Here is a 24,934-nt window from a genome sequence, read left to right as displayed (position 1 = left end):
CTCTCAAGCTTCTCCACATCCTTTTTGAATTGTGGAGCCCAAAACTGGACGCAGTACTCCAGCTGCGGCCTCACCAAGGCCGAGTACAAGGGGTGTCCAAGAATAGAATGATTATGCTGTCTCTTTTTTTCCATGCAACACAGAAGAAGCACAATTGCAGTCCTCGAGTCTTTCTCTTACTAAGCACTAGGAAGCCGGATTCTTCATTGCGCCACACTTTGTATAGTCATTTACAACAGTGCAAAGACAGGGTAAAATGCTATCAAACAGTATGGCAACATAATAGGCTCACTCTGCTCTGGTGTAAAGAGCAATGGAGAATTGAGCCTTTAATTGCCCATCCACTGTGCAAATACCTAACACTCCCATTTGATTCAATAGTCAACCCAGTACTAAGCTGGATGTATATTAATCCTTGCTATGGATGAACCTGTCAGTGGTTCTGTCACACTGGAAAAGCATTTCACTAGAGGTCTAACTGGTTCTGGTATTAGTCAAGATTTGTATTAACAACTTGATGAAGTGTTAATGAAGTAAGAATGAGAGTGAGAGTCCACTTATAAAACTCACTAAAGATAAGCTGGGTGGTGGTTGGGGGGTAGTGTTGCATGTGTTCTGGATGACAGGAACAGAATTGAAAGTGATCTTGATAATTTGGAGAAATCATCCAAAATCAACTAGATGAAATTCAGTATAGACAAGTGCAAAATGCTATGCTTAGCAAGGAGAAATCAAATACACAAATATCAAATGGAGAATAACTGGCTTGGCAGCAGTATAGAAAAAGAGGATGGGGTGGGGTGAACATGAGCCAACAATGGGATGCTGTTGCAAGAAAAAACAAACTCATTCTGGGATGTATGAAAGGACATGTCACATGCACAACATGGAAGGTAGTCACTTTTGTCTATTTGGTATTGAGGTCTTGGCTGGAATGCAGTGTCTGGTTTTGTACATCACAATTTAAGAAAGATGTGCCTAAAATGGAGAGAGGCCAAAGGAGATCAATAAGAATAAGAAGTTTATTGATGATTTGCATGCTGGCCTAGAAACCTTGAGTAAGTTTGCAGACAACACGAAAACTGGGAAGGATTGCCAACATGTTAGAAGATGTGAGTGCAATTCAGAAAAATCTCAATAGATCGCTAAGTTGGGCTAGAGCTAACAGGATGAAGTTCGATGAAGACAAATGCAAGGTGCTACATCTTAGGAGGAATAATCAAAAGTGCAAATATAAAAACCACCTTACACCTGGCTGGATGGCAGCACTATGGAAAAAGACTTGGGAATCTTGGTAGATCACAGACTCAGTGTGAGTCTACAGTGTGATGCACAAAAGCCAAAAGCAGTTTTGGGATGCAGCAACAGAAGCATTAGGTGCAAGACACAGGAGGTTATGGTGCCTCTCTACTCAGCACTTCTTAGGCTTCATTTGGAAAAATGTATGCAGTTTTGGGCTCCACATTTTAAAAAGGACATGCAGAAGTTAGAGAGGGTCCAGAAGTGGCCAACAAAGAGGATCGAGAGCTTGAAAAGCAGGTTGTATGAGGAGAGGCGGAATGAGCTAAGTATATTCAGCTTGCAGAAAAGGCACTTAAGAGGGAACATAATAGCAGTCTTCAAATACTTGAAGGGTGGCCATAAAGAAGAGGGAAAGCACCTGTTCTTTCTTCCTGGAGGGAGGAGGATGCAGACTAATTGCCTGGAAGTTGCAGCAAAGTAAGTTTAGATTGGATATTTGGAAAAACATCTTCACTGTGAGAATAGTGAGGCAATGGAACAAGTAGGACATTGGCTGCCATAGGTCCCCTGCTTTAAACCTGTGGCAGATTAGGGTGTTAGGTCTGTGTTGTGTCAGGGTTGACGGCAGCCTTACATAGAGTTTAGATTATGGTTTGTATGGAATGGTTTGGATAAGGATGATCCTGCCTCAGGCAGGGGGTTGGACTACATGACCTCTGGAGTTCCCTTCCAGCCCTACTTCTCTATGACTGTGTTCGGAAACTAGAAATAGTTGATTAAACCAGATTTGTTTAGTCTAGACAGAAGGAGCCTGTAAAGGTGGGAGGGTATATTGAAAGTCTTCCGATATGTTAAAGGGCATTATAAAGGGGACAGCGATCAACTGTTCTACAGGTTCACTGAGGAAAGGACAAGAAGAAATCAGGTTAACTTGCATTTAAGATGCTTCAGGTTAGATATTAGGAAAAACTTTCTAATAAGAGTAGTAAAGCTATGGTACTAGCTACCTAGAGATGCTGTGGAGTCTCCTTGGGTGATGGCATTTAAGAACAGGTTAGATGAGCATCCATCAGAGATGGTCTAAGTACATATGATCCTGCCTCAGAGCTGGAGGTTGGACTAACTGATTTCTCAAAGTTCCTTCCAGTACTTTTCAGTGATTCTGTGCATGCAAGTTAGGGCCAATTATGTTAAGTGGTACCTATGAGAATATGAAAAAGTACAGATGAGAGTCGGAGAAATTTGATTATCACCAATAAATTGAATAATTCTGATTAGAGTCTGGGTTCTGTTCTGTCTCTGATTTGGTCTGTGAGCTTGGACAACTCACATCACTTCTCTGTGCCTCAGGGTCCCCACCTCTTATTATTGAATGCTTTGGTTTGGCATGTATTTGTACAGCAGCTAGCTCCTGGAAGCTGTGTTCTTGCTTGTAACCTTTGGATGTTACCTCAGTACCAATAAGAAACAGGAACAATGAATATGGATACTGACCAGACAGACAGATTGTGAGAGGAGCCAGCTGGGACTTGATTTCTTTTTTCCTGTGAAAGGTTGTTGAAGAATTCTTCTTCACAGATGGAAGGAACTATAGAAGGGAAATTTTATTATAGAACATGTATGGGAATCACAGTTCTCCCTTAGTACCAGCTACCTAGCATTGGACATGTAAGGGCCAGTGTAGCATTGCCCTCCTCTCAATGGGACCAGACAGAAGACCAGTATGGTCCTGCTCTTTTCATCAGTGCAAGCCCCTGCTCTTCTGAACCTTGTCACTCTCATTCAGTGGCAACTCATTGCTGTTCCCCAACTTCTGCTTCCCAGTACACATGGCTTGTTAGCAGCAACTCAATGTGAGGAAGTCCTCTAGGATGGCTTCTCCAGAGCTATCCTAGGTTGGATTCAGTGAAGAGTGGCTGCCTGCCAAGATAAGGTGGTCCTGCAAGTGGGTGAATAGGAGCAAGGGGGCAGGTCTTCACCAGCCTCAGCTAGTCAGGGCCAGGTTTGGTGTTCTCATGTATGTGTCTCTGCATCCGTGGTGGGCAGACCTCTACCTCACCCTTTCACATTCCCTACCTCGGTGTGCTCACTGTCCAGCCAAGTACCAGGAGCAGGTGGAGAAAGATCCATTCAGTTTCCACAAAGCATTCAGCTTGTTTCCAGGATGGAGAGGAAGAGACCCCTGGGACAGAGGCTGGCTGCCTGCTCCTGTACCAGGGGCTTGCAGGCTGTCTTAAATTCCACTTCTGTCAAGCTCCCACATTTCATGGCTGCAATGCTCATGTGTGCTTGCTTTCTAGCTGCTCTGCTGTTTTGCCCCCAAAGGTGATGAGCTTCCCGGTTGTGTGGAAACCAGTGTGTGGTTCACCACACATCCCCCAAAGCCCTTCTTTCCCAGCCTGCAACACCGTTGCCCTTCTTTCCCAGCCTGTGGCCCAGGTATACCATTCCATAAAGGAGTCAGGCAGCCTCATCTGCAGCGCTGGTGGAGATTTCCCTCGGTTAGCTTCTGCAGCACGCCATCCTGCTCCCCAGTCTGGGACGGCGGGCGGCGGAGATGAACTGAGGATCCGAACGGTTCCCTCGGCACCCTTTTTTGCCTCTGAACAGTTCCCTCGGCGCCCTTTTCCCTCAGTCTTGTTTCCCTCTCAGCAGGGGAAGCAGTCTTGGTGCGGGCCTGTGCCGATTGCATCAGGAAAAGTCATTAAAGGGATTGAAAAGAAAAAAAACAACACTTACACTCAGACAACAGAATAGCAGAAGGTTCCCTCACAAAGCTTTTAGGCTGCCTTTGCCTGCCAGGAAGGAAGGCAGCACTCAGGTGGGGTAAGGACAGAGGGCCTCTGGTACTTCAGGTGGGGTTGTGGCTAGGATGGGCAGGGAGATGGGGTTGGTGGCTAGGTCTGGATGCTGCACTTGCCCAGTAGATCATCCTGAAAGTCAAAGGCATGGGAAAAAATTAAGTTACAAAACAGAAGGCATCTTTTTAGCTGTCCGGTCTGCTTGTCTGTCTTTGTACCCCTGTTTATCCATCTATGCATCAAAACCTTGCATAGCTGGTAAAGGACTTAGTGTCTGTTTTGACATAGGTATGAGCAAGGACCAGCATGGGAGATGTACCTCTCCTGAAGAAGCCCCAAGAGGTAGCAGATGAGCATAACCCATATGCATCCTACATCCATCCCTCTGCTCTGTCCAGTGAGTAGAAAGCGGGAGACAGGGTAGTCTCTGTGCAGTCCCTATTCGTTCACATCAGGAAAGGAGTAAGCAGGTGAGCTAGCATCAGTCAGAACTAGGTCTAGGCAACGGGATAGTTCTTACTGTCTTACACCCCCTGGTGTAGCTGAACAGGCCACATCAGACTCTAGCCCTAGCACAGAGCCCTTTTTGACAAGAACCACTGTTCATATGAGCTGCTGTAGTGCCCTGCCATGTGCATCCCAGAAGGCTTCATAAAGGCCCAGGACCAGCCTTCCAAAAAAATGTTTGCCTAAAGTTTGACTTCAGGCTAAGGCACTTAAATAAGAGGCCTGAAGGTTAGATGTCTGGTATGCCATAGGGAATCATTGAGTTTTCTGCCATCTGCACAATCAGGCCACTCAAATAGATGTTGAAATATGGGCTAACTTTAGGTAGCCATTTCTGAAAACTTTGGATTCTGATCTGTAGACAAACACTGAGACATTTGAATGCTTATATAACACTGTGGAGGCTGTCCCAATGGGTTTCATGGTCCTCCATTCCCACAGCTCTGATTTCTCATATGAAGCTCTGTCTACTTGTACATTTTTTCATGAAAAAGGGATCCTTCGGGCATACACTGGGGCAGGGCAGCTATTTTGGACTAGCCTTTAGGTCATTTCTGAATCAAGTCTGATCCACTGGGCTTCACTTTTTGAGTTGGCAGCAGACCCTGGTTAGTTTCTGAGTACATGCTGCACAGAAGAGGATCCAGTGGAGAGATCTCAGAGGTCATAGAGCAGCATTCGGATTTCCTACAGGCCATGCAGTACATTGGGCTGCTGCTGATGTTACATAGGTGGCCAAACTCTGTGTGTTGCACTTGTCCAGCACTTCGAGGGAAATACTTTTTGGAGGGCTGTGGTAAAGCAGAATTTCTATTATGGCAGTTTCTGAAATATGGAGGTACAAGTCACTCTGCCAAAGCCATGCTTTTGATATTGGGAGCATCAGAGTTGTTATGCTGCTTCCACTGAACCAGAAAATCTTGGTATTTCTCTATTTACCTGAAAAATCTTGGGATCAGGACTTTGGTAAGCTTGCTTCTTAGATCAGTTTACGTATGGGGGGAACAGCAGAGTTTCCATTGGGTTAGTTTTGGGGTGCTGGGGCATAAGCCAAATTGGATTGGATGTTCTTGCCCAGTGAAGATACTGGGCAGGCCTTCCGCTGGCCCACTTTGTAGAAGCAAGAATTCCAACGGGCCAGTTTGCTGCTGCAGAGATTCCTGCGGGTTGAAAGAGCTTTCATTCTATTGTGTTATGTTCTCCATGGTGGGGAACAGGAGAAATTGAAAAGAGCTAAATCATGTCTCACCTGGTATGTCACCTGGGACTAAGAACCTACATGAGCATTTGCAAATGGTGGGAAGAGTTTGTATTTTAATTTGAAACACTTCTACCTATTATACAAAATACGTTTTCAGTTGATGGTACACTTAATTATTTGCACCTGTTCAGTTACATGTCTGTTCTGTGGCATGTACTTGGATGCATGTTTGTATGTGCTTGCATGCATACCCAGAAGTACTTTTTTTGTACGTATGCATGCCTATGTATGTTGTATGTTCATCTCTTTGCACCTACCAATATGCGGGTGACTTTGCATCATCCTTATTTGTTCAAAACATATTTCTGTATCAATAACTGTCCATGTGGAAAAGCACCATGACTTCCCGAATGTACAGTATGTAGAATGTATTTTGTGATAACTTTTTGTGGTATTTTGCGATGTGGTGATAACACAAGTTGTAAGTTGCAATCATACAGAGCAGTGTAGAATGCACACACTATGTGTATGTTCAAGTGGCCTCAAGATTCATGTATCTTGAGCTTCCCTGCAGCAGGGCATAAGACACACACAAGGCATTTCTCTGTGGTTTATGTGCCTGTGTTCTCATACACCTCCTTAGCTCCTGTATGTAAGTGAGTAAAGGGTGTAAATGCAACTATGCTGTATGTTTCTGTGTGCTAGGTATATGCACGCACACATACACACATGAACACACATACATACACCCTCTGGGCTCCAGTGTGTAGGGGAGTGTGTGTGTGTGTGTGTGTGTGTGTGTGTGTGTGTGTGAATGCTATTTAAATAAAAAAGAAAGGAAGTGAATCAGGGTCGTTTCCATTTTAATTGTAAAACAGATAAGCACTAAACACTTTGAAAAAGTAAATGACTTGAGAATAATTACTATCTATTACTCGGCGTCCCAGGGGGGCAGTTGGAGGAGCCCAGATGGCTACAAAAATGGGATTTAGCAGAAAATTGAAGACATTATTCACCGTAACACATTATCAATTACCTTCATATCAATTACAATAACCTTACATTAGAAGAAGGGCCAGGAGACTCTCTTCAGCCCCCAGCCTGAATAGTAATTGCACTACCCCTATAGATGTTGTGTGTGTTGGGGGGGGTACAGGGTTAGGGGGGGAATCTGGATCTGGCAGCTCCCACTGCTGACGGAGGATGTAGTGTTAATGTTGCAGGGTTGTTTTCCCTCTCCTCCCTGCAGTCACCTCACGGAAGGTTTTTCTCTGTCCTGTTTGGTTTAATCACTTTCAGGGCAGCTGATGTGGCGCCTTCCAGGAAATTCTGCTTGCCTTGTACTTTGGGAAGTTCAGATGCACCAACATCCTCTGCTCCAAAGTTCTTTCTCTGAATCCTTCAGCTGTGCTTCACAGGGAAGAGGAGAGATGTGTCTGGCTTCTTTGCATCTATTCCTGGTGCAGACAGGGCACCTTGCAGTTTCACATCTGGCTTGGATCTCTTTGTTTGGCTGTCTAACTCCTTCTCAAATGCTGCAGGAAGTGGGGAGCTCCCACTGCTCCCAGGCGTAGTTTTTTTTTTGGCAGGCTACCAATCTAAATTGGGAGGAGAAAAATTCCCAGCCTCCTAGGAGGCTATGGTGCTCTTGAGAGGACAGCTGATGTTTGGCATGGAATGGATGAGCCTTCAGATCCAGAATGGTGCTGGCTAATGTCTAGGACACCGGGATGATGGTGGAGGAGCCATGGGTTCTGTCCCCTTATCAGGAGAGATTATTGGACCAATTGAAAACAGCAGATGAGAGCCTTAGGAGAATATGGGAAGCTCACAGCCTTTTCCCACAGCAAGAACTTCTTTGACCAGAAGTAGTGGAGGGTGCTTGGGGGAGGAAAGGCATCATAGTGATGTTTCTGAGGACTGATAGCATGAAAGTGAATATCTGGTATACCTGGAAAACTCACCACCTGTAGATCCTTTTTCCTTCTAGTTGTTGTATCACTGAAATCTGGTCAGAGGATAGTGCTGCTGAGAATACATCTACTCTGCCATAAAGGTCAGCTCCTCCTCCCCTCCAGGTGTGGCGTCACGCTGCAAAATTCAGATCTAGGTCTTCTGGATTTCCCAGGGATCCTGGATTCTTCTTTGACTGTATTTGACCTCAGCACTTACACATACACATGCAAGCACAGACACAGGCATGCACATAGGTAGGTGTGGCCACTGCCTTTCTCTATGTGTCTGTAGGAATAGTTTTAGCAACTAAAATGCTCCCGCCCAAGCATAAGCTTGCGCATGGAGGAAAAGCATGCAGATTCATCAGGACATTTAAGGGTTAAACTGCCAGTGATGCTCCCTTCAGCCTCCCCCCTTCCCCAATATGCAATGGAGTGTCCAGTGGGTTAGTGCGCAGAGAGGACTAATTGCTATTAAAAGGCTTTAATCTGGGAGATTAGTGCTGGCTCCAGGCGCTGTTTGCACATGAAGGAGACGTTTCCAATGAGATGAACTAGAATTTGTCCCTGCTGTTTTGTTGATAGAAAATCATCTTCCCCTTGGTTTTTTCTCTTTATCTCTGTCTCTCTCTTGCTTTCTCTCTCCCTCTCTCTCCCCCCTTGCTCTTTTGCTTTTGTTGCCTCCTCTGTGTTGAGCTGGGAGCTTTATTATTTTTTATAGGATAAGCCCTCTCCGAGCTCAATAGTGGGTTGTTTTGACACATGCATGGAAACATCTAGGGATTTTCCATTGCAAGCAGAATGCTCTGCTCCGAAAGAGTCATCCAGCAAACTACCCTGATTAAACAGAGTAATGATGTTTATATTGTCTCTTGCATTAAGATGATCTTCTTGCGGGTGAGCGAGGTGCCTGCAGAACCCTTATTGTACCACGGCTGGCCAACTGCAAGCTCTCTCAGGGCAAAGGCCAAGCATGACCTCCTGTGGGAGTAGGGAGGAGGTGTCACAGCCTTTTAACAGGACCTAAGCTCCCTGCAGAGGGAATTAGAGTGAGATAATAGAATGATTATGTATGGGAAGGTGTGGAGTGTTAACGTGCCTGATGTAGCACCCATGGGAATATTTCCACTGACTTTGATGGACATCAGATAAGGCTCTGGGAATTGATTTGATGAAGAGCCTGGCCATTTGCCCATAGACCCGGCCTTCATAGGAGACACATTTGACCTACAAGCACAAGAATTCCTGCACCAAATTAGATTGAGGATCCAGCAGCAAGAATGCCAAAGTAAGATAGATTCACACGCATCAGAAGTCTTAATCTGCTTACCTGCACTGGATGTGTTAGCAAATCACCTGTGCTTCTGCTCCTGATGTTCTTTGTAGCTGGGATTTCCAAAAGGATCTGAGAAAGTGTAGTGACTTGTTGCCAAGAAAACTCTTGAAGGCACCGAGAGTTCAGAGTGCAACATCAGCACTTCAGAATTGTGCTCGGTTTGTAGGACAGAAAAGTGGATGTCCATCCTTGGTTTGGAGAAGTCCTGGAGAGCTGGATTTGTGAAATTTGGAAGAAGTGGGAATTTCAGAAGATCAAATATGTTTTCCCTTGAGGCATATAGATAAGGGAAATTCAGGTGAAAACATGGATCAAGGAAAGTGATTCTTCCCCTCTGTACAGCATGGGCAAGGCCATATCTGGAGGATTGTGTCCAGTTCTGGGCCCCTCACCACAGAAAGGATGTGGACAAAATGGAGAAAATGGTTCGGGGCCTGGGGCACATGCCTTATGAAGAGAGGCTGATGGAACTGGGCTTATTTACCCTGAAGAAGAGAAGACTGGGAGGGATTTTAATAGCAGCCTTCAACTATCTGAAAGTAGCTAGACTGTTCTCAGTGGTGGCAGAGGACAAAACAAGGAACAATGGGCTCAAGGTGCAGCAAGAGAAGTTTAAGTTAGATATTAGGAAAACCTTTCTCACTAGTGGGGTTGTAAAGCACTGGAATAGGCTACCCAGAGAGGTTGTGGAGTCTCTGTCCTAGGAGATTTTTAAGACCCAGGTATACAGAGCCTTGGCTGGGATGATGTAGTTGAGGATGGTCCTGCTCTGAGCAGGGAGTTGGACTAGATGACCTCCTGGGGCACATCCAGATGAGCATGCACATGAGTTTCCCCAGGGACAAACATCAGCAGTACATAGTTGTGCCCCTGCTACTTGTCTCCGAGGAATGCCCCTACACATGCACTGTGGTATGCAGCAAATTGCCTGGGTGGGGTAGGGGAGGCTGGGGCCAGCACATGGGCTGACCCCAGCAGCCTTACCTGGGGTCCTGGGGGCTTCCTGGGGCTGCAGCAGTGGAGCCAGGAGCACACAGCCTGGCTGGCAGCGGCAGTGTGGCTCTAGCTGGCCATGCTGCAGTTTTCGATGGCATGTGCTGTGACCAAGTGTACCACCCCTCTTCTTTTTAAACTTGTGTGGATATGCCTGTGACGTCCCTTCCAGCCTGCATTTTTTATGACTCTAACATCTACCTAGTAGGTCTGGCCAAGAAGATGGCTGGGAAGGAGTCATAAAAGAGATCAGCATTATGTAAAATTGAACGTTCTCAAGGCAAAAGTGGTATTGAAGGTTAAAGGCAGAACTAGGAAGACAAGGGGTTGTGTTTTGTGTGCATACCTGTGAATCAGGGGCAACCAGGATATTAAGGACCTAGTTTATAATCAGTGGTGTAATGCTGTAGATTTCAGTAGAATTGAATCAGGGATGATTAGGCCATTGTTTTCTGAGTTGGGTGTACAGTGGAAAGTGGTAAACAGGAGGCTCAAATCAGAGACCAGATTTAAGATTCAATCTCCAGTAAGCCTCTTCATTAGGCAGAGTGCTTGCTGATTAAAGCACAGGCTTAGGGAGAAGCAACCATATGATAGAACTTTTGGAAGTGTCCATACAAGTGGATTTGTTTCCCCAGAGACAAGAAGCAGCGGCACACCCAGTGCCACCACTACTTGTTCTCTGGGGATGCCTGTGTCACGCACCCTCTGGTGCATGGCAGGTTACCCCAGGTGGGGTAAGGGAGTTTGGGTCCAGCAACAGTGCTGGCCCCAGCAGCTTTATCTGGGGTCCTGGGAGCCTCAGGAAGCTGTAGCCGTAGTGATCCTGCCACTCAGAGCCTGGACAGCAGCTGGAGTGTGGCTCTTGCCATCCAGGCTCCAGTTCTGCACAGCATGCACTTTGTATTCACCACCCTGCTTTTCTTTCATGTGGATTTTTTTGACTTTGGGATCTCCTAGGGTCACCCCCCCGGTGCTGCTACCTTGCAGAACACTGCAGACAGGTCTGCAGCATCACATACCACCAGGCCGCACCCATCTGGATGAAGCCTGTGATTCTAGGAAAAGGAAAGCACAAGAATAGCAAAACAAGGACACTAGAATTAAAAAGGGCAGATTCTGACCATCTCATAGAATTAGTAGATGGGGTCCCATGGACAGATAAAATATAAAAGTATCTAAAGTATTGGAGACTCAACAGTAAGCTATTTCTACTATTTCTTCATCCTATTTTTGCATGCTCTGAGCTGCTTTTTTCCCAGCACTTTTTTTGGTACTATTTTCTAGTAGCAAATTTTGGCCTTATGCTGCATTTGCAGCATGGGACATGTTTTAATGTTCCGCGCATGCAGTCTGTGGCACCACAAAGAGGTTTGTGGCACCACAAATTACATGTGCCTGCATGTTTGGACCTGGCCAATGTGGCTATACAGGGAGCTACTTCAAAATCAAAATGGAAACATACCTGCAGTGGAAGATAGGGCAGGTTACTAAGTATAGCAAGGAATAATACCAAGAACTTGCAGGGACAAAATCAGAGATGCTAAGGTGAAAAGGGAGGTCTGATTGGTGAGGGAAGCTAAAGACAACAAGAAGGGTCACAAATGTGTCAGGCAAACCAGAAAGGTTAGGGAAACTGGGTCCAGAGTGAGGGTGAGCTATTAATGGTGAATGCAAAGAAGACCTTGCTGCTTAATGACTGTGTTGCCTCTGCAAACAGACAACTAACAAAATTCATATAAAGAGAGGAGCAGAAGCACTCCAGGTCAAGTGAAGAGAGCATCAGAGAGCTTTTGACCAAGTTGAATGAACTTAAGTCAGCAGGGCCTGGCAGAACTCATTCCTCATTCTGAATGTTGAAAGAATGAGGTGAAAGGATCTTGAGGTCACTGGTTATAACATTTGCAAAGTCAAATATTATAGGATCATAGGTGAGGTCCCAGCAGACTGAGTGAAAGCTAACATAGTGTAAAAGGTTGGTCAGCAGCAACCCAGCTTGATGGTTTGAGCTAGATGACTCAGGCCAGTTGATGGGGACATTACTCTTCCACACCAACCAGGAGACAGCAGGAAGAAGGCTTGCCCCACCCTGACCCAGGGGCAAGGTGAAAAAGAGGACCTGAGGCGGAACTAACCCCTCAGGTTTTCCCATTGGTCTGTTTCCAGTCTGGGGGCTGAGCCTCCACAAGGGGTACACAGCACACGGGTGGCTTCAACGAGGGATGATGAAGAGGGCTGCAGAAGAGTTGGTGGAGCTGACCAGTGGGGAGGAGCAGTTGCCCTGGAAGCAACCAGAAGATGCCTCTGCCAAGTGGGAGGCAGCAAGTGGATGTATCCCACTTTTCTTCTTTGACAGGGTAGTCAGTTTGGTGACATCTAGACTTTGGTAAAGCTTTTGACACAGTCCCATGTGCCATTCTTGTACATAATTTGGAGAAATGAGGGCTAGGTAGAATTACTGGTAGACAGACCCATAATTAGTTGCAAAGAATAAATGGATGGATGGCAGGAGGTCTCAAGGGATGTTCTACAGGGGTTTGTTCTGGGTCCAGTGCTGTTTAACATTTTTATTAATGACCTGGATGTAGGAATAGAGAGTTGCTGGACCAGTTTTGCATATAACACAAAAGTGGGAGGGCTGACAAACATTTTGGAAGATAGGATTACAATTTAAGGAAGGAATTTGGATGAATTGGAGAACTGCATTCTAGAGGACAAAATGAAATGCAAGAGGGACAATAAAAGGTGCTACATCTAGGGGCGTAAAACCAAATGCACAAATTCAGAATGGCTAGGCTGTTGCACTGCTGAGAGTTTCCAAATATTAGGGAAGGAGGTCACCCTTGCCAATTGAGGGCTGGACATGAATCAATGGGTTTAAGCTGTAGCACAGGAAATATAGATTTAATCTTAGGAAAAAACTTTCTTACTCTTGGAGCAGTGGGACAATGGAACAGGCTGCCTAGGTAAGTTGTGGAATCTCCTTCCTTGGAGGTTTCCAGGAAGAGTCTGGATAAGCATATCAATGGGATGGTTTAAGAACAGTGGAAGGGGCTGCCTCAGAAAGGCTTTGTCTGAATTCTTGCCCTGGCTTTTCTCCAATTTGCATTGAGTATGTGTTAACTAAAATGGAAATAGTATAATTGGCAGGTTTCTACCCCATTAAAGGCAGTGCTCATCTCACAGCTTTGCCTTCCTCCTGGTTCCACATATCTTCCCTCGTGGCTTTTCAGTGATCCAGCTTCAAAAGGAGGACTAGAGAGAAAGCTAAACACTAGCTAGCTTGTGGTTTGGTTGTTAGAATACTTTGCTGGAAAGTGGGAGATGCAGGTCCAAAGCCTCCTGCTCTCTTGGCAGGTGCCCTAGCTACCAGGTCATTGCTGCCACCATGTGTATGCTTCAGCAATCTTATTTTTCCATAGGTGAAAATAAAATCCAAACTCTGTATAAGTGCCAAAAATTGATCTTATGCAGTTACATTAGCATCATTTAGGTATGTAACCATGAAGCAGGATTTTGCCCAATGTGTTTTGTACGAGCTTACTAGGAACTGAGGTAAAAGTGCTCTCTATATCAGCATCTCTATGCATGAGGCTAGGGTCTCAGAAGCAACCAGTATCCAACAGCTCCCAATGTGGCATTTTAAGCTGATTTCTAAGACAGTGCTCAAAAGCAACAGAAACCAATGGAAATGGGGCAGAGGGGAAATTTCTACCAAGTTTTTATCACAAATATATATATATATATATATATATATATATATATATTTCTCTCAGCCAAAAACTGGTGAAAGCACAAACATGTTCAGGATTTGGCTACATTTTTTAGTTGGAAAAAAAATTGAATTTTCTTTTTAAGAAAAGCAAAGATGTTTCATCCAAAAAAGCTCATTTTTGTCAAATTTTCTTTTGAAAAAAAGGTTTTCATGGACTTTTTTATATGAGTCCTATCATCTATTTTGGCTGACAACCTCAAACACCATTTACCTTCCATGGTACTAATTCCTCCTTCCCTAGTGCTGACTCTGAGAGCTAGAACAGAGTCCTAAATGCCTTTTTTCCCCTACTTGTGGAATACATTGTATTTACCCAAATCCAACATAACTTTGAATTTAAGGTGGCACCCAGTGATTAGAGTTCATACATGGAAATTCAAACTGTATTGAAATTTTCCACATCTAGAATCTAATTATTAGAGAATCGTCTGAAATTTGTCCCCCCTCCCCTTCACCACTGTGGTGGGAAAAGCAGCTGCCACTGCAATCCCCCCACACTCACTGCACCATGAAGTCTCCCACTCACTCCCCACCACTGTACACCTCCTCTTCCACTGCTGTATCTTACATTTAGCTATCTGAAATCACTCAGCAGCTACTTTTGCAAATGTTGGTCCCTGTGGTTTTTTTTATGGACTTTGGTATTATGCAAATTGTCCGTTGTGCAGTCCAGCTGCAGTATTGGCAGTTCTCACAATTTCACTGCAACGCTTGTCAGAGTTGGTATATTACCTAGGGCTCCTGCTCCTGGAACCACATGATCATCTCATTTTCCTTCTAATACTCATGCGTGCAGAGAGAACTGGAAAGTGTGTCCTGAGAGATTTATTTACCATTTAAAAATTAAAAGGTAACTAAAAAGAATTCAAGGAGTATTATTTTTGAAAAGCTGTGTGTTTTTTAAGCCAATTACATAATTCTGAGGTCCCTGTCTGTGACTGGGATTAGCATCTCCAAAGTTAGGTCTCAGCACATGTCTGAACGCTCAGGAAATTTTAGACTGGCTTCATAGTCAGCCCCAGTTGCCTAGAGAGTGCTGGGGCCTGGCACAATGAAGGCGCAGGTCCAGAACCTGGGTGAGGGGCTAATTTCTTGGACAGCATTTGGACAAGTACGCAGATACCCGTTTGTGCTCAGCATGGTCACTCATGATGTCGGAGCCCAATGTAAAGACAACAGACACTAATAGAAAGACCCCCACCACTGGCTTCAGAGGCCTTTGGATTAGGTCCGCTATCCAGGTGGGTCAGAATCCTGCCCAGGGCAAGGGGCGGACTCAATGATCTAGTAAGTCCCTTCTGACCCTAAAATCTATTAAATCTGTGAACCAGTCACTCCCTGCTAATTCTGACATCGTCCAACAGCACATGCAAGGGTGAGGCAAAGTCGTTCTGATATTCAGAGAGAGAAAGGGACAGGTAGCAGTCATTTCTGGGCCAGGCTAGGCAAGAAGCTTTGAAGTACAAGCTGGGGATCTATATAAGGTAGTTGTGGAGAAGATCCACATGGAAATTCATGTAGTTGGGGGCTGCAGCAATTCAAAATACATAGCCACCAAGCCCAGTGCAAGATGGCTAGTGCTTGGCAGCTATGAAAGCAGCAGGGGCAAGTAATCTCCCTTCCCAGAGCGGGTGCTCCCCAAGGATGGGATTAGCTTCTTGTGGCTTAAGAACAGTTTCAGAGACTGTAAGAAAAAATAAATTAAGTCTGGCCCCTGAAGGGTGCTTTGCCTCCTGAAATCCAATTAGCCAATTGTGACTTTTCACTTAACTACAATGACTTTAATTGGATCAGAATAACAACAGGAAGAATATGAAATGACAGCAATGATCAAGCTAGCAAAGTGAGCAGAGCCTTGCCGGAAAGCTCCATCCAGGCCACTCCACACTTACATACAGATCCCCAGCTATCTCTAGGCACAATTGCTCCCATCTGAGAAAGCTGAGACCTGAATCCATCCCAACCCATTCCAGACCTTAAAGGAGCAGTAAACAACCACAGACTCAGATTTTAAGGGCAGAAGAGACCATGATGATCATCTAGTCTGATCTTCTGCATCACAAAGGCCAGTTATTCCACGACAGTTCTCACATTTCACGCACCATGTACTAAATTCTTCCCTTCTTTGTTTTTCATTTTAGGAGATCCCCAGGAGAAAGGGCAAACAGCTTCTTAGACAGGCTCCTTCTGAAGCACATTTCAGTGCAATTTGGTTTCAAGGATCCCTAAGAATTTTTTTAGATACTCCTCAGGCAATGGCTCCAACCACAGATTATATTTAAGGATTATACTTACAAGCTTTAAGAGCTAGCATCAGTTATCTAAATTTATCTCAGTAGAGAAGTTGTATATCCAGTGCAAAGAACTGTGTAAATTTCCAGCAGCCTTCTAAAGGCTATCTGGAACACAGGAGGAGCTTCTGAGGGCAAGAGTCTCCTTCAGAAAGTGCTACTACGGTAAGTAAAAAACCATCTCCTCCTTCATATTTCTGAGTGTATTGTGATTTTTTAAAAATAGAAACCTCTGCTCATCCTATCCACCCTGGTTTTCATTCAGCTACAGAAGTGGTCAGGATTTTATATTTTATTTCAAATTTTCCAAATGTCAGAAGAGAAAAATTTGAAATATCACAGCTACAATATCCCTTCAACACTACCAAAAATTATAGTGAAATTCTTCTAAAATTGAAATTCTCCTATAATTGAGCTGCTTGAAACCTTTTCACTGGCATAGGCAGAGCACTTTCTGGTAAGAGGAAAATATAGTTGCAAACATTCTTACTTAGCATGCGACTCAAATAGATTTTTTCGTGTGTGTGTGTGTGTGTGTGTGTGTGTGTGTTTAATAAAAAAGCTTATTTCAGTGTGGCCATTTTCCTGGCTAGACCTTCATGATAATTTTGAAGCTCTTGATAGTTGGTGTTTTTCATAAAGCCTTGGTATTAAGAGTCATGGTTACACCTTGTGTAATTAAGACTTGTGTCTTCTCATAGCTGCAAAGAGAATCCTGTAGATATCCACCTCATTGGTATCAAAAGGCAAATATCCTAAAATCTCATGGTTCTGGGGGGTTCTCCATTTGAGCCTTCAAGCTAACCAAGCTATATACAAATACTCATGGAGGAACTGTTATTGACAAAAATATGTGTATGAGCTGACTCTAGCTGATAAAAAAAAAGATACTCCAGCCAATTATGCATAGATTAGAATCAGACCCATTGATTTGTGGGATGGTTTATGAGCTTAGAGTATGTCCTTAAGTGCCTTTCTGAACTGGGGCCTGTAATCAGCAGGTTTCCATGGGGCTGTCACATAAGAATCTCCTAATTAGTCTGAAACACTGTAACTTTGAAATGCATTATGGGTACCTATACATGTGCTCTGATGCATTCTAATTAGAAATCTCCAGCATGCCACAGTGTCACATGTATTAAGCATCCTGCATTTCAAAATGGCGGCGGAATGCTCTAACTGTAGCTCATCAAATGAGCTTTAATTAAAGCACCTCCACAGTCATTTTAAAACATGGGATGCTTAATACATGTGACACTATGGCATTTTAATTACAACAGCTGTCCAGGAGCCGCTCTAATTAAAACACTCGCTGCCACCCTGGAGCACATGAATAGACACCCCATGTTAATAGACGAGGGGCAAAAGAGTTGGGTATTGAGGCAGCAGCAGTGGATATAGATTGGAAACAGCCACTCTCAAGCTATGAGGAGTAAAGCTGGAGAACATTTTCCAGCAATATTCTGAATAATTTTTAAGCCTTGTTTTCAAGCTTGCTTAAAAAGGCCATACTTTTTTCTTCTCTGCCTTCAAGTACTGACCAGGCTGGGTGATGAGCTGGGGGCAGTACAAATGCCCAGTGCCATAGCAACAAAGTTTGGTGCCTGGGGCAAAGCCCTCAACAGCAGCCTGCCCTCACCCTGCGCACAGATCTGGGGGCACATGCTTGCCTGGGAGTACATGCAGTGGCAGAAGCCACCTTTCCCCTGTCCCTGCACCCCGCCAAATGAGCCGCTCATGGCTCCGTCCTCTGCCCTGCCCCGACTGCGCAGCACCTGTTGGTGCCCCTTCACTTTGGCACCCGGGGTGATTGCCGTGCTTGCTCCCCCTTGCAACAACACTGCAAATGCCAAGAAAGACAAACCTTATATAGAACTTCGGGAAAAGCCACCTCTGTTTTCATGCTTCCTGTGTCATCTACCACCCTCAGGTCCACCTACTTAAGTCTGTCAGTCACTGGGTCAAGTTCTATTGCAATTACTTTAACCAAACTAATTCCTTTGGCCTCAGTTATGATTATTTCGGGTTTCTCTAGCAGGTTCTTGAGATCACAGTCTGGCCGTATGGGAGCTGTACAGGTATAAATGAACGAAGGCAGAACTTGTCCCACTGTTTGTATCACATGCACACAAAAGGGCCTGGTTCTGTTGTGTTACAACAGTGTAAATCAGGAGTGGCTTCATGAAAGTCAGTGGAGCTGAGCCAGTGTAAATGAACATGGAATTTGGCCCACAGATTATTTTGAGCTAGCCTGATATCATTAACAGACAATAATGAGCTTTGCTGCAGCTGATGGTCATTAATTCCTGCGGAAAGAGTAGTTTGCCATTCTATGACCCATGCTATCATGAGTTGCAGCAAGTATGACATTAATTTGTGTCCCCATGCTAAATAAGAACCTCTCCAAAGCATGAGACTTAGGTTCAGGGGTGAGTGTGGACTGGGCCAGAGTGGAGAGGAGCGCCTGTGTTTTCCTCCCAGTGCAGGTAAAGGGCGGGGGGGCAGGGATGAATGAAGGTTTTGCAAGAAAGAGGAAGGGGCAGTGAAATAAATGACACAGAGGGCTTTGAAATTGTTTATGATGCAAATATGTTTAAAAGCACCGCATTGCCTCCCCTGGGAAAAGGAGCTTAAAATTGAAGTCTAATGATAACAAATGATTGTTAATGAGTTGTCTAAACATAATAGATGGAAAGAATTAAAAGCCTAGAATAAACAGTGTTTCATTAAAGCACAATAAAGAAACAACACAAGTTTCATATCTCAGAATAAATGGGTCCTTGTGATCTTACCAGGAGTGGAGGGGTGGCGGGAGGGGTGGAAATGGCCTGGGTTTGGAGCTTTGAGATAGGTGCTGGGACAGTGGGTGGCAGTCCTGCCTCCTAGGTGAGTGTATCTGGGTGCCTTCACTGTGAACAGGAGGGTGTGAGATGAGGTGAGGCCAGATGCTGATAGAGAGAAGAACCACACAGCAATAGCCCTATCTATGGCGGTTTAGGCCCTGTTAGCTTAAGCACGTACCTAACTGGAGCATGCGAAGAATTCCACTGACTGTAACGTGTCTGACTCGTATATATGGGCATATATATAAGCATTTTACTGAGGGCCTAAACTCCTATTGTTATTGCTACTGGCTCAGAGCTGCACAAGACACTGAGGAAGATCTAGTTCTTGTCCAGAGGAGGTAGCAAGCAAAACTGTCAGTCTGGCACTGGAGACCCCCATGCATATGAGTAACATCTCCATGGAGACTTTCCCTGACAGACACCAGGGAAAGGCACTGATGACAGTGGATGGCTCTATAGAGTATCATTAAATGGTTTTGAGGAACTGTGTGTTGTGTGCATCAGATGTGGGTTACATCTGTCGCTGGAATGTGGCATGTAGCAGCTATGCTTTATTGCATGTTTTTAGGGTGTGTAAAGGGTTAATGCCCCCCCCCCCATTTATCAGAATTTTTTTTTTTTGTTTCCAAAAAATGAAATTTTGGAAAATGAAAAATTTACTAGATAGGTTCAATAACAATTTGGTGAAAAATATAGTGAAAAAGTGAACGATATTGAAAAGCCAATACTTTTTCATGATCTGTTCTTTTTATTTTTCTCTGAAAGTTGACAGTGTGCTTTGTTTTATGGTTGATAGGCATGTTTAGTGATATTCAAGAACAGAAGTTATGGTGGATTGGTGGATACCTGTGTTCTTAAAGAGCTCGTCAGTGCCCAAGTATAGGCACTTCTTTGTATAGATATTCTTTAAGATGAAGGTGTTGCAGATATGAATCAAAGGCTAAAAACAGATGTTGGATTTCTCCTGGGACAAAGCCTTTTATTCTGCAGACATACAAGCCCATTGTCTCACTTTAAGTAGTAGTACACAACCACCAGTTCTTCAGGATAATGGTGTATGCATAGGAGGTCACCAGTAGCATTCACAGGTAGGCCTAGGCAGAAGTATGGAGAAGTGGCTGCCCAGACCTTCCATTCCCACTTTAGATAGTATCCAAAGGCCAGACCGAGTCCAGGCATTTGGGACATCAATGGCTGTAGCTACATATACATCCAAGAATTGAACCCAGGTCTCCCACATGGTAGAATTATACTACTGAGCCACAACAGCAGGTCTCACTTCAAGTACTTGGGCAGTATCTAGGACAATCAGGCTTAATTTAAGTTAATTACTATTCAAACTGTGTGTGTAAATGACTGTCCCTCACCTGCTTTTATGCAAGTCAAAACCTGGGACAATCAGATTTGGGATAAACCCAAGGTTTGTTTTTATCAAGAGGAAGTAGCTGGCAATAGGCATGGGTTTGTTGTTGTTAGCATGCCCAGCACCATAGCACCCTGATCTTGATAGAGTCCTGAGCACCCCTACAGTTCAAACCAGCACTGATCCTATCAGCTTTACGCATGGTGAACAGCAACTTGCTAGGGGACCAGTTTGACTGAAACTGGTAGAACTACAGGTAGAATATGAGATACTGCACAATGTAAAGGTAGCTGGAAAAATCAAGTCTAAAATTAGACTGAATATTAAATGTTCTGTCGTGTCTACACATTTATTTTCCATGGAATATGGCTTGTCAATGAAATGGGGGGGGGGAATCATTTTAGAAAAATGTTCAGGTTTTCATCTTTTTTATATTTTAAAAGATGAGAAAATGTTTTCAATTTAAAGTAAAAAAGTATAAGTTTCCAATTTGGGAGGGGTTTAGATGAAAATTTGAAATACTCCCAAATCAATGAAAATGAAAAATCATCATTTTAATAATCTTCTTATGGGAAAAAAAGTAATTTTCTGATCAGGCCTTTACTACTACTACTAAAAATAATACAATCACTACTATATATAGCAACAATAGTACCAATAATAATAAATGAATAGTTTGGGTTTAATGCAGTACAGTCCACTTCTCAGTGTGCATTTGGCTATGTCTTAAGAGATGTAGGAACTCAGGATGCTGCTGTATCTCTTTCTTCACAACTACGCGGAGCCTTTGCAGAGGTCTGGATGTATATAAATCATATGTCTGACTATCTGTGTGTTCATTTCAAGCCACATATGCACGTCAGTGCAAGACCCACCTCTGAGAATGTGGGCGCATGTGTAGATACACATGCAATTAATTTGATTGAATAAACTCTGGTGCAGTTTGTACCACAGTTTATTGCTTCTGGGCATTGCATTTATACATGCACCTGAGACTGCAGCACATTGAACTAGGTCAGAGCAGCCCAGGCTGGCAGGGTGTCTGAGGGGGTCAGCTTGCCAAGTCGGAGCTGCTCCAGCCCGACTCAACATGCTGCTGAGGGGCTGGCTGGGGCACAAGACTGCTCCAGTATGAGCCTAGCCAGCAGGCAGCTCCCTGCACTGAAGCACCCTTGTGCCCCAGCCAGCTGTGTCAGCATCTACATGTGTGTGTTTACAAGTGTTTACACCTCATAGGGCCACAGGTGTTGTCACTGAGACTACTGCGGAACTAATTTGGCAACTCCATAGTAAATATCTTGTGTAGATGCACCCTGTTTGTGTTAGACAGGTGTATTGCTGATCCTTAGCAGAGAGAAAAGGCTCTTGAGGGTTTGCATGTGAGAAGTGAGGAAGTGCAGTTGTGTGCAAGTTGTTTTATGCACATTTATAAACTAAGTATGGTTGCGCTCTCCAGGTATGTGTGGCATGGTATTTGTACACAGGTATATCTGTCAGGAAAAGAGTCTGTGGATGGGTCTAGGAAAACAGTATCTCAGGCTGAGCATCCATTTGGGTGTGTGAGAACAGATGTACGTGCTATGGGTCTCTGCATAGTGGATCATTGTAAAGGCAAAAATGTGCTATCTAGAGCAGGGGTGCTGAACCCCCAGCCCACAGGCCCAGTTGCAGCCTGCAGAGCCATGTCATTCAGCCCACAAGGCTCCCCAAGGGTACAAAAATGTGGTAGCAGAAGAGTGGTAATAGCATTAATTGCTGCTCTTCTGCTGCCAAATCTCTGAACTCATCAGCAGCCCTGTGGCCAGATAATGGGGTGATATATGATGAAGCAAGATCAGAGTGGCAAGTGGCTGGATTAGGTCTATGGACCAAGCCCGCACAGGTTTTGACCTGCAGACAAACCCCACACCACTGTGGGGATAGAACGGTGGTCTCCAACCTTTTTAAGTAAGAGATCACTATTGGAATTTAAAAGCAACCCAAGATCTACCATGCACCACCCTCCCAGCAGGTAAGTCTGTGGGGTAGGAAGTGGGGGGCGGGGCAGATTGATAAAAAATGATTTAGGGGCGTGCTTCCCCAGCAGGTAAGTCCCACCTGGCTGAGGCCCCACTCAACTTACCCCTGCTCCTTCGGCACTGTCCCTCACCACAGGGGCCTTAATTTAGCTCCCGCCCCTTCTCTCCCCCATGGACTGACCTGTTGGGCTGGGGCACGCACATGTGCATGCACACAGGCACTCAGCCCCAGCCCCAGCCCCAGCCTAGGATTGACTCCAAGAGGCTCCGAGATCTATTGCAGAGGCTCCAAGATCTACCGGTGGATTGAGATCCATTGGTTAGTGACCACTGGGCTAGAAGGTTGGGCACCACTGATTTAGAGCCAACTGGATAAGAACAGGTTTTAAGAGATCATCATTGTTTTTCTTTCCCGAGAAGAATCAACTAAGACCCTTCAAATACTTTGCCCCCTCTCCTCCCCCCCAGGGCTAATCCCCCAATGTACTAATTATGCCAAAATGCCAGCTTCTGATTTGGTCTCTCTCTCCCCTTCTCTCCAATCTAGAGTGCGCCCAAAATCTTTCTATATGCAAACTTTGTCAGTGGATGCAACTGCACAAAACACATCAGCTGGGATGAAACAGCAGATTTCAATTAAATGAAATTGCATGTTTCAACCAGCTTGAGCGGTACCTGTGATTGTGCGTCTATGGTTAATGGACTGGAGGCCAGGTTTACTTTCTCCTCATCAATGGAATGGGATGTATTTGCAGTGTGTGTGCACATGTATTTGTTCAGTATCTATGCATGTTTGTTAAGTTGGATTGTGAGCATTTGTGTTTCTGGGTGTACTTTGTCTTTTTGTGTTCAATGGTGCATGTTTGTATTTTGTGGTCTGACTGCAGGTGTGTAACATATCCTACACGCCCTGCCTCCTTGGCTCTGGTGGGAATAGTAGGGAAAGTTGTAGGCCTCAGTTCAGCAGTGCTGGCCCTGTCAGTAAATCATTGTGCAGTTCGTTTTTCCGCATTGGACTCCATAGAGAATCAGACAGACTATGCTGAGCTGGTCCCATCTGCACCCAGCCCGGACAGCAGCTTTATCTTGCCTTGTAAAACTGCAGAGCCTGTGACAAAAGAGTTAATCTCTGCCTTTGTTTCTCTTCCTCTCTCTCTCCTCTTTTGCAGCAGGACTGAAAGGCAAGACGAGAGCAGATCCATCAATGTCAGCAGCTTTCAGCACATCAGCACTTTTGGGGGGTTTATTGGGGACTAGCCCATCAGCAGCACTTCCAAACTGCAAAGGCACTGCGGCCTCCTGAGAAACAGCCAGGCAGCCTGGGGAAACAACGCCAAGCCCCAGAGTGCTACTGACCAGTGGCTGGGTGATAAATGACTGCATGTATATCTCCACAACTGGCAGAGTCCACAGGGCAGATCTAATCCAAGCTTTGAGACAGATAGCAATGAAACTGTGTTGTTGTTTGGGCATGGGTACGTGGTATATGGGTGCATGCATGTTATGGGGGATTATTAGATATACACCTGTGTGCATACATGTGTGCACATACACACACTTTTTAAATCATAGGGCCATACAGAAGAAAGTGTCAGAGAGAGAACAGTTTGATTGACAGTTTAATGAAGCCATTCATAATAGTGATATATATTGTAACCATGGAAGCAACTTGTAAATACCAGTTGCTTTACACACATAAACACACAAACATATATAAAGTGCACACAGACCTCTGTGTGTATATGGGAGTGTGCATGCATGCAAAAAGGTACATGAATGTAGTACTAGTGCTGAACAGCAAAACCACAGGGTAGATGGGAAGATGCATTTATTTAGAAGCACTGAACATTTTCTAGAGTGAATAACAGATTTTGGTGCTCAAGTCCCACTTGGGCTCCTAAATCCCTTAGCAGCATTTTGAATATAGCACCCATCTTTTCTAAGACACAGGACTGAAAGGGCCCTCTTGGGCTGTCAAGTACAGTCCTCTGCAGTAGCAGAGAACCATCTATCCAAATGCTTCACAGGTGCACAGACTTTGGAGTTTACATGTGCGCTTTGAGGAGCCTCAGAGTCTTTTGAGACACTGCAAAGTGTACTCCATGAATGTGATTTGGTTCTCCATGCTGCATTTTTGCAGTGCATAGCCAAATTTAGATATTGGGAAATTCCAGTATAAAAAAAATGTGCAGAGAAAAAAACAAGGTGGCACATGTGGCCTGAAATGACAGCCTGGCCAGCCAGACTCTGTGCACCTGGATTGCCACTGCTACAGCCCCAAAAGGTGCACAGGACCCCAGGTAAAGCTGCTGGGGCCAACCAGGTGCTGACCCCAGCCTCCCCTCCCCTACTGGGCACAATTTGCTCTGTGCCAGAGTGTGTGTGAGTGCAGAGACATTCCCCAGGGACATCTAGCAGCAGCAGTCACTCATCATGGTGTCCTGTGGCCAGTGGGGTCCCCCAAAGCTCTGTCCTTGGACCCTTATTGTTCAACATCTTCGTTAATGATGTGGACATTGGAGTCAGAAGCGGACTGGCCAAGTTCGCTGATGACACCAAACTTTGGGGCAAAGCATCCACGCCAGAAGACAGGTGGGTGATCCAGG

The 24,934-nt window shown here is 44.8% G+C and overlaps 1 long non-coding RNA gene across 1 annotated transcript in view; it reads right to left on the bottom strand.

The window, feature by feature from the left end:
* LOC109324313 overlaps positions 1-24,934 on the bottom strand; it is a 53,306-nt gene that overhangs the window by 13,787 nt on the left and 14,585 nt on the right. The window contains exon 2 of the long non-coding RNA XR_002104901.1: positions 18,894-19,010. This is a non-coding gene — a long non-coding RNA (uncharacterized LOC109324313). The remainder of the gene's footprint in view (positions 1-18,893; positions 19,011-24,934) is intronic.

This window comes from Crocodylus porosus, unplaced genomic scaffold (genome assembly GCF_001723895.1).
Source record: "Crocodylus porosus isolate Cpor-Errol unplaced genomic scaffold, CroPor_comp1, whole genome shotgun sequence".
Lineage (NCBI taxonomy): Eukaryota > Metazoa > Chordata > Crocodylia > Crocodylidae > Crocodylus > Crocodylus porosus.
This window is presented reverse-complemented; position numbering and strand designations above follow the sequence as displayed.